The sequence below is a fragment of the Schistocerca gregaria genome, chromosome 2, assembly GCF_023897955.1.
Source record: "Schistocerca gregaria isolate iqSchGreg1 chromosome 2, iqSchGreg1.2, whole genome shotgun sequence".
NCBI classification, from domain to species: domain Eukaryota; kingdom Metazoa; phylum Arthropoda; class Insecta; order Orthoptera; family Acrididae; genus Schistocerca; species Schistocerca gregaria.
The window spans coordinates 745,722,046-745,728,942 of NC_064921.1; the positions used below are offsets into that span (position 1 = coordinate 745,722,046).

Consider the following 6,897-nt stretch of genomic DNA (forward strand, 5'->3'; position numbering starts at 1 on the left):
GCCGTTATTACGGCCAGAGGTGGTTTGTTCTGGGTACTGATTTCTCATGATCAAGGCACACAAAATTGCGTGAAAATGTAATCACATGTCAGTTCTAGTATAACATATTAGTCCAATAAATACCCGTTTATCATCTGAATTTATTGTTGGTGTAGCAATTTTAATGGCCAGTAGTGTATTTCGTGCGTACTTCGGAATAGCCGATGTCCGTACGTAAGTTATCGTGGTACTGGGTTATTTCAGAATCTCATGCTAGCACACAATATTTAACAGAGTAAATAATATTGCAGTATTCAGTATTATTTTTGATTAATCACTGTAAATATAAAATTTAGCAAAACTACCCATCCCGAGTACCACGATAGCTTCTTAAAACTATATGTATGTAAGTAGAAATTTATTTTTCTTTGTTGTATTCTCCGTTTCACTGATTGATGAGCAAGTACATGTGCCAGTTGTGCTTCATACTGACGTTTATCCACTATCTACACAACCTGAAACACAAGCTTACGCATTAGACGAATGCTTTTGGGAGTATGTGTATACGTACCGCGACTTGCGCCGCAACACAAGGAGCCCGTTGAGGGCGTCGGGCTTTCGCGTGGCGGGCAGGGGCAGCCACTCTGCCAGAGTGTAGCAGATGAGGCCGAGTTCCCAGCGCCTCCGGTAGGCCGCGGGTGTTTGTTGTGCGGCCGCTGACAGCCCGACGGCCCACCTCCATTAGCCGCGCCGCGGCGCTAGTTAGCGCTATCTCAGCAGCTCAGCAGCGCTGAGCAGAGCGGGGCCAGATGCGCGCTGGAATGCGGCCTGGCACCTCTCAGCGGCGCGGCTCAAAGCGCGCCATGCCTCATTAACGCCGGCTCGTGTCGCCGGCTCACACTCCATTAGGCAGCCGGCCGCTCCCGCCACCTGCCCAGCCGTGTCTTCCTCGCTAATTGTCGCACTTGCCACATGCCACTGGCGTTGCCGCACGGGAACCTCATCTACATCTTGTAAAGTATGTATGTAGAACTGTAAACTGTCCCTAGCCAAGGCTCGACATACGTTACGTACCAAGAATAATGGAGATGTAACCCTTGTGCGCACTTTCCGGTTAAGCCACCTCACAAGGACAATTATAAATTTAAAAATTACAGGGTCGCCACCAGCCCAAGCCCTTCCTAACAATTAAGAAAAGACCGAAACTTCCTGGCAGATTAAAACTGTGCGCCCGACCGAGACTCGAACTCGGGACCTTTGCCTTTCACGGGCAAGTGCTCTACCAACTGAGCTACCGAAGCACGACTCACGTCCGGTACTCACAGCTTTACTTCTGCCAGTATCCGTCTCCTACCTTCCAAACTTTACAGAAGCTCTTCTGCGAATCTTGCAGAACTAGCACTCCTGAAAGAAAGGATACTGCGGAGACATGGCTTAGCCACAGCCTGGGAAGGTAGGAGACGGATACTGGCAGAAGTAAAGCTGTGAGTACCGGACGTGAGTCGTGCTTCGGTTGCTCAGTTGGTAGAGCACTTGCCCGCGGAAGGCAAAGGTCCCGAATTCGAGTCTCGGTCGTGCACACAGATTTAATCTGCCAGGAAGTTTCATATCAGCGCACACTCCGCTGCAGAGTGAAAATCTCATTCAAGAAAAGACCGAATTGGAAATTATCAGTTCAATTGAATTAAGAATTTATAACACCCCACCCGTCACTTTTGGCGTGTGTTCACTCCAGCTAATTGACTAACAGATCAAAAGAGAGTGCAAAACTGCCGCAATATCGGATAACGCAAGAAAGTAATAAGGCCCTGTGACTCCTGATTGAACTGCGGTAACAGTGTTGACATTAATTGATTCAGAATTGATACCTTTTAATTAAAAACGGGAGCACATTGATGTTATATTCAGCTGTTGTATACCAGATGCAAATTTTCAACATAAAATTAATTAAGAAAGTGACTTGGGATTTCGAGTACTTGATTGGAAATAGATGCAGTCGATTAGCACAAATTTATTTTAACTCACATTACATGACTCTCCTAACAGGCAGTGGGAATAAATTCGTTTACGTGGAGTAAAGCGCGATAAATCAAAATTAATTCCGATCCACTGACTCAGGCGTAATGCGAAGTGCGAGAAGAATTCTACAATACACCGCCCATGAAACCCTCGTGGAAACTTAGCCGACATGATCCAACAAATTAATCAGTGGCCTAACTCAAGCTGGAGCGGGCGCAATATCACCGAATACAGCGTGGCGGAGCGGCGTCGTTGTGTGGACGTCGGCCGACCTCGTGGTGCTGCAAGGCTGCGCTCGTCTATTCACTCATAGCTATCTTGCTCAGTACATAGTTGAACGAAAACTTTCTATTGCCAAGCTCAATCGTTCCGTTTGCTAAGTGCTAATCTGCAGAGATGCTCACTCTCTGTCAGGCAAGCTGAGTAAAGAAGGCCACGTCCGCACTCTAGGCAAGCTGGGAACAGAAGTCCTCTACCGAGACTTCTGCTAGTCCGCTCTTTGCCTCGGTTTCCCCTCCAGCAAAATCGCTTACACCAATTGCAGCGCAAATCGCATTAATTATGCGTCGCTTCGCAGCGCCGGCCAATGCCTGCTCTGGGAGGTGAACAAATTCCCACAAAATTTCCCTTTCTCTCAACTTCTGCTATTTAGCTCCTCCCAGGCCACCTATCAAGGTTAGCGTCTGCATAAAACACCAATTTTTCCGAAAATCTAACTTCCATGAGAGTACTTCAAATTCCTTAGTCCTACGTTCCCTTCAGAGGCCGGCGTATTTCATTCTGTCGCTCTTCACTTGATTTACTTCGGACCGTGAATTCAGCATGAAGTTGCTATAGTCACGAACACGCATATTTTGGCCTCTGTTGACTGCTCCTCCATAGCTTTGTGTGACTTTCTCACATGTATCACTGAAAACAGGACGACGGACATTTATGAACAGGCGTACAAGTTCTCCATCTGCTTCCCGGTACACCAGCATGGGGTCAACCACCCATTCACTGTCACTCAACTTAAGGCAGCTGGAGGCCGCACCCCGTTACCACTTTCTCAGAGCTTGAGCCGCCCTAAGTTGCCTATTGTCGCTTCCCTTCGCCGCTCCCCAGCTAGCCACAGTCAATTCTGAATACTTCCCTGGGGTAAACTAGCCTCCAGTAAATCGACACGTTTCCACAAAGTTTTTATGTCACGTGAATTATTTTAAAACCATCACCCAACATTAATTATTCCGATACATCCATACTATACCCTCCACAAGATGCATTGTGCCTTGTCAGTCTTTTTTTTCAGCCCTACTGTTCGCTCAACGTGAGTTAGGTGATCTTTAATGACTTCATGTAAGGGGCATAGTTCTTGCCATCTTACAAATTTAATTATAAGAATGCAATTTATTTAAAGACACTAACAAGATGAACAGCATTGCATGTCGTACATCAATGAGCTTGGTTAATTAAATTGATTTTTCCTTCCATTTTTGTTCATCGCAAGCAAGGAGATTAACTTTAAAAAAGTCAGAGAATAGAAAATTAATTTCAAAACTGGCATCAATGAGAAAGATAAAGGACGCAGAGTTTATCTTTTATGTAGCACATTTATTTCATTACTGAATTTGATGAGCATCCTAAGAATATACATGACTGGTGCCTGAATGAAAAATTTAACTAAATAACTCGCCAAAAAGTAGTAGCATAGGGCAAAAGGGAAAAACACACAAAAGGGAAGTGGAACACAATAATTCAATCATTCCACTACATACCCACGACAGAAATAGTTAAGAGAGATATCCATCAGCATAGTGCTCATGCACTAGCATGGAAAGAGGTTTATCCGATTCGCAAGGTCTGTATAGTAGATATACGACATGGAATCCGCGCCCGCCGCTTACGAACGGCCGAACTTCAGCGCGTGGTAAACGTGATTACGAGCTCACTGTTCAGAAATTAGATATTAAACCAGGAACAAATGTAAGAAATTTTAATGGTGCAATAGCAGAATGATTTTTTCGGTACGAAATAAAATTAACTTGGCAAAGCAGAAACCCTCTGTAGGACCTACGAACTGTACTCAGCAACCGCTAGCTACAGAGTCTCCTTTCTCCACCGAGCTTCGCGTAACTACCGGTGCAACGGAAGGTACCAGAGGAGTTGGCTACCGCCACCAACCTGACAGACAAACCAAACTCAGACTAAAAGGGGTAAACCTCTCCGTCCAGCTACTGGGATCCTAAGTTGGTCATCCTGTGATACCCTCCAAACGAGAAGCAAACATCACCTGCTCCCAACAGACGACAACCAACTCAGCGTCCCCCACAAAAGAAACCCGAAACCGCTCATTCAGTCCCATTCATGCAAACATAGGGCAGGGTGAAGAGAAAAAGGTAATAAATGCAGGACATGATTTCCTATGGAACACAAAAAATCAAATATAGTATCATATACTGAGCCTTTGTTTGGTTCAAATGGCTCTGAGCACTATGGGATTCAACTGCTGTGGTCATTAGTCCCCTGGAACTTAGAACTACTTAAACCTAACTAACCTAAGGACATCACACACATCCATACCCCAGGCAGGATTCGAACCTGCGACCGTAGCAGTCGCACGGTTCCGGACTGCGCGCCTACAACCGCGAGACCACCGCGGCCGGCGCCTTTGATTGCCCAGTCTTTCTGGGAGAGTTAATAAATTAAACCGCAATCAGGCGGTGGACAGAACAGGATGCACGGAATCCAGTGAGACATGTGTCCATGAAACGACTCCACAGAGACGTTTCAATCTACACGTATGGAAAAAAAACGCTTTACCAAGAAGGAGTTGTGCGACATAAGCGGAAGTTGCTAGGCGTGTTTCTACGTCTGAGGATGCAAACCAGGTTTGTAACGGTCGTGAACATAAGTTATCTTGGGATTGGATGGTAGTCAAAAGTACCTTTTAGGCAACATAGGCGCCATTATCCACACCTCAGTGAGTCTGAACGAGGTTGTGTAATAGGGCTACGAGAAGCTGGATGTTTCTCTGCGATATTACAGATAGACTTGGCAGGAATGTAACCACTGTACATGATTGCTGGAAGCAGTGGTCACGGGAATGTACGGTCGCGAGAAGACCGGACTTCGGACGAGGACGTTGCACTGCGGAGAGGAAAGACCATTATGTTCGGCGTATGGCTTTGGCGCATCGTATTCCATCCGCAGCAGCAATTTGAGCAGCAGCTGGGACCACAGTGATACACCGAACAGTTACAAGACGACTACGAGTACATAAAGGAAACCTAGGAGCCAGACACCGTGTAGCGTGCATTCAACTGATCACAAAACAACGCTATTTGCGACTTCAGTGGTTTCAAATAAGATCTCATTGGAGGCAAGAGTAGAGATCTGTTGTGTTTTGTGATGAAAGCTAGTCCTGCCTCTGTGTCAGTGATGGCCGTGTGTCGGTTAGAAGGAGGCCAGTTGAGGTCCCGCAACCAGCTGGTATGCGTGCTAGACTAATTGAACCTACTTTGTGGTCTGAGTTGCGATTTCGTATAACAGCAGGAGCACTCTCGTGGTTATCTCACGCAGCCATACTTCAAATTTGTACAGCGTGGTGATTCGACTTGTTGTGTAGTCGTTTACGAACGGCTTTCCAGGGCATGTTTCTAGCAGGATAACACTTGCTCACATACTGATGGTCTAACCCGATATGCTCTACGGAGTGTTGAGATGTTGCCTTGCCCTGCTTAGTCACCAGATTTGTCTCCCATCGAGCGCATATGAGACATCAGCGAGCGACTACTTCAGCATCATCCACAGCCAGTATGAACCACCCATTTTTGGCGTTGTCATTTTTTCCGTCAGCCTATAATCCCCAAGTCACCTTACGGTCTGGGGCGGAGGGTATTTTGTGTACCAGTGTCGCTTCCACCTTTTTCTGTTCCAGTCTCGTATGATAAGCCGACGTGTCTGCTCGAATCTCTCTTATGTCATCTTGATGCTCTCCTCGCGAGATATAGACCAACGACAGAGGAAGTAATGCATTGTTTCACTACTCTAAGAACAGACGCTGTCGGAACTTTAACAGTAATCATACAGCGATACTTAACGCCTCTCTTACAGCGTCTGACAATCGAGATGACTGAGCATCTCCGTGACGCTATCGCGTCCTTGAAATAAACCTGTAACAAACTGTGCTGCTCTTCTTTGGAGTTTCTCTATCAGTCGTATGTGGTACGGATCCCAAAGGATCAGCAAAATTCAAACACTGGTCGAACGAGAGTTCTGTAAGCTATATCAACAAGATGGACTGCATTTTATGACCCGATCTACATCACATATGTATACGTGTACATACATACTCCCCCAGTCACCATAAGGCGCGTGGCGGAGGGTACCCTGTACTGCTACTAGTCCTTTCGTTTCCTGCTCCTCGTAAATAGTGCGAGGTAAAAACAACTGTCCGTATGCCTCTGTATGAGCCCTAATGTCTCGTTCCTCATCTTCGTGGCCCTTAACCGAAATATATGTTGGCGGAGTTAAATCGTTCTGTAGTGAGCTTCAAATGCTGGTTTCCTAAACTTTTTCAACAGTGCTCCTCTAAAATAGTGTCGCCTTCTCTCCAGATTGAGTTCGAATCTACCGGTAACGAATGCAGCAGCCTGCCTCTGAACTGCATCGATTTCTTTAAACTGACTTGATAGGGATCGCAGACACTCTAACAGTACTGAAGAACAGGTTGCGCTGGCGTTCTATATGAGGTTTCCTTTAGAGATGAGCCACACTTTTCCTAAATTCTGTCAATAAACACAAGCCGACCATTCGTCATCCTTACCACAATCCTCAAATTCCTCATATGGTGGTCCCATTTCGTTTTGCTGAGCAGTATCATGCTCAGATATTTAAACGACGGGACTGTGTCAAGCAGGA

The 6,897-nt window shown here is 46.0% G+C and overlaps 1 non-coding gene across 1 annotated transcript; it reads right to left on the reverse strand.

Annotated features, from left to right (window-relative positions):
* Positions 1 to 1,205: 1,205 nt before the first annotated feature.
* On the reverse strand, positions 1,206 to 1,280 carry Trnas-uga (transfer RNA serine (anticodon UGA)). Its single transcript has one exon. It is a non-coding gene; the product is annotated as a tRNA-Ser (tRNA).
* Positions 1,281 to 6,897: the final 5,617 nt, after the last annotated feature.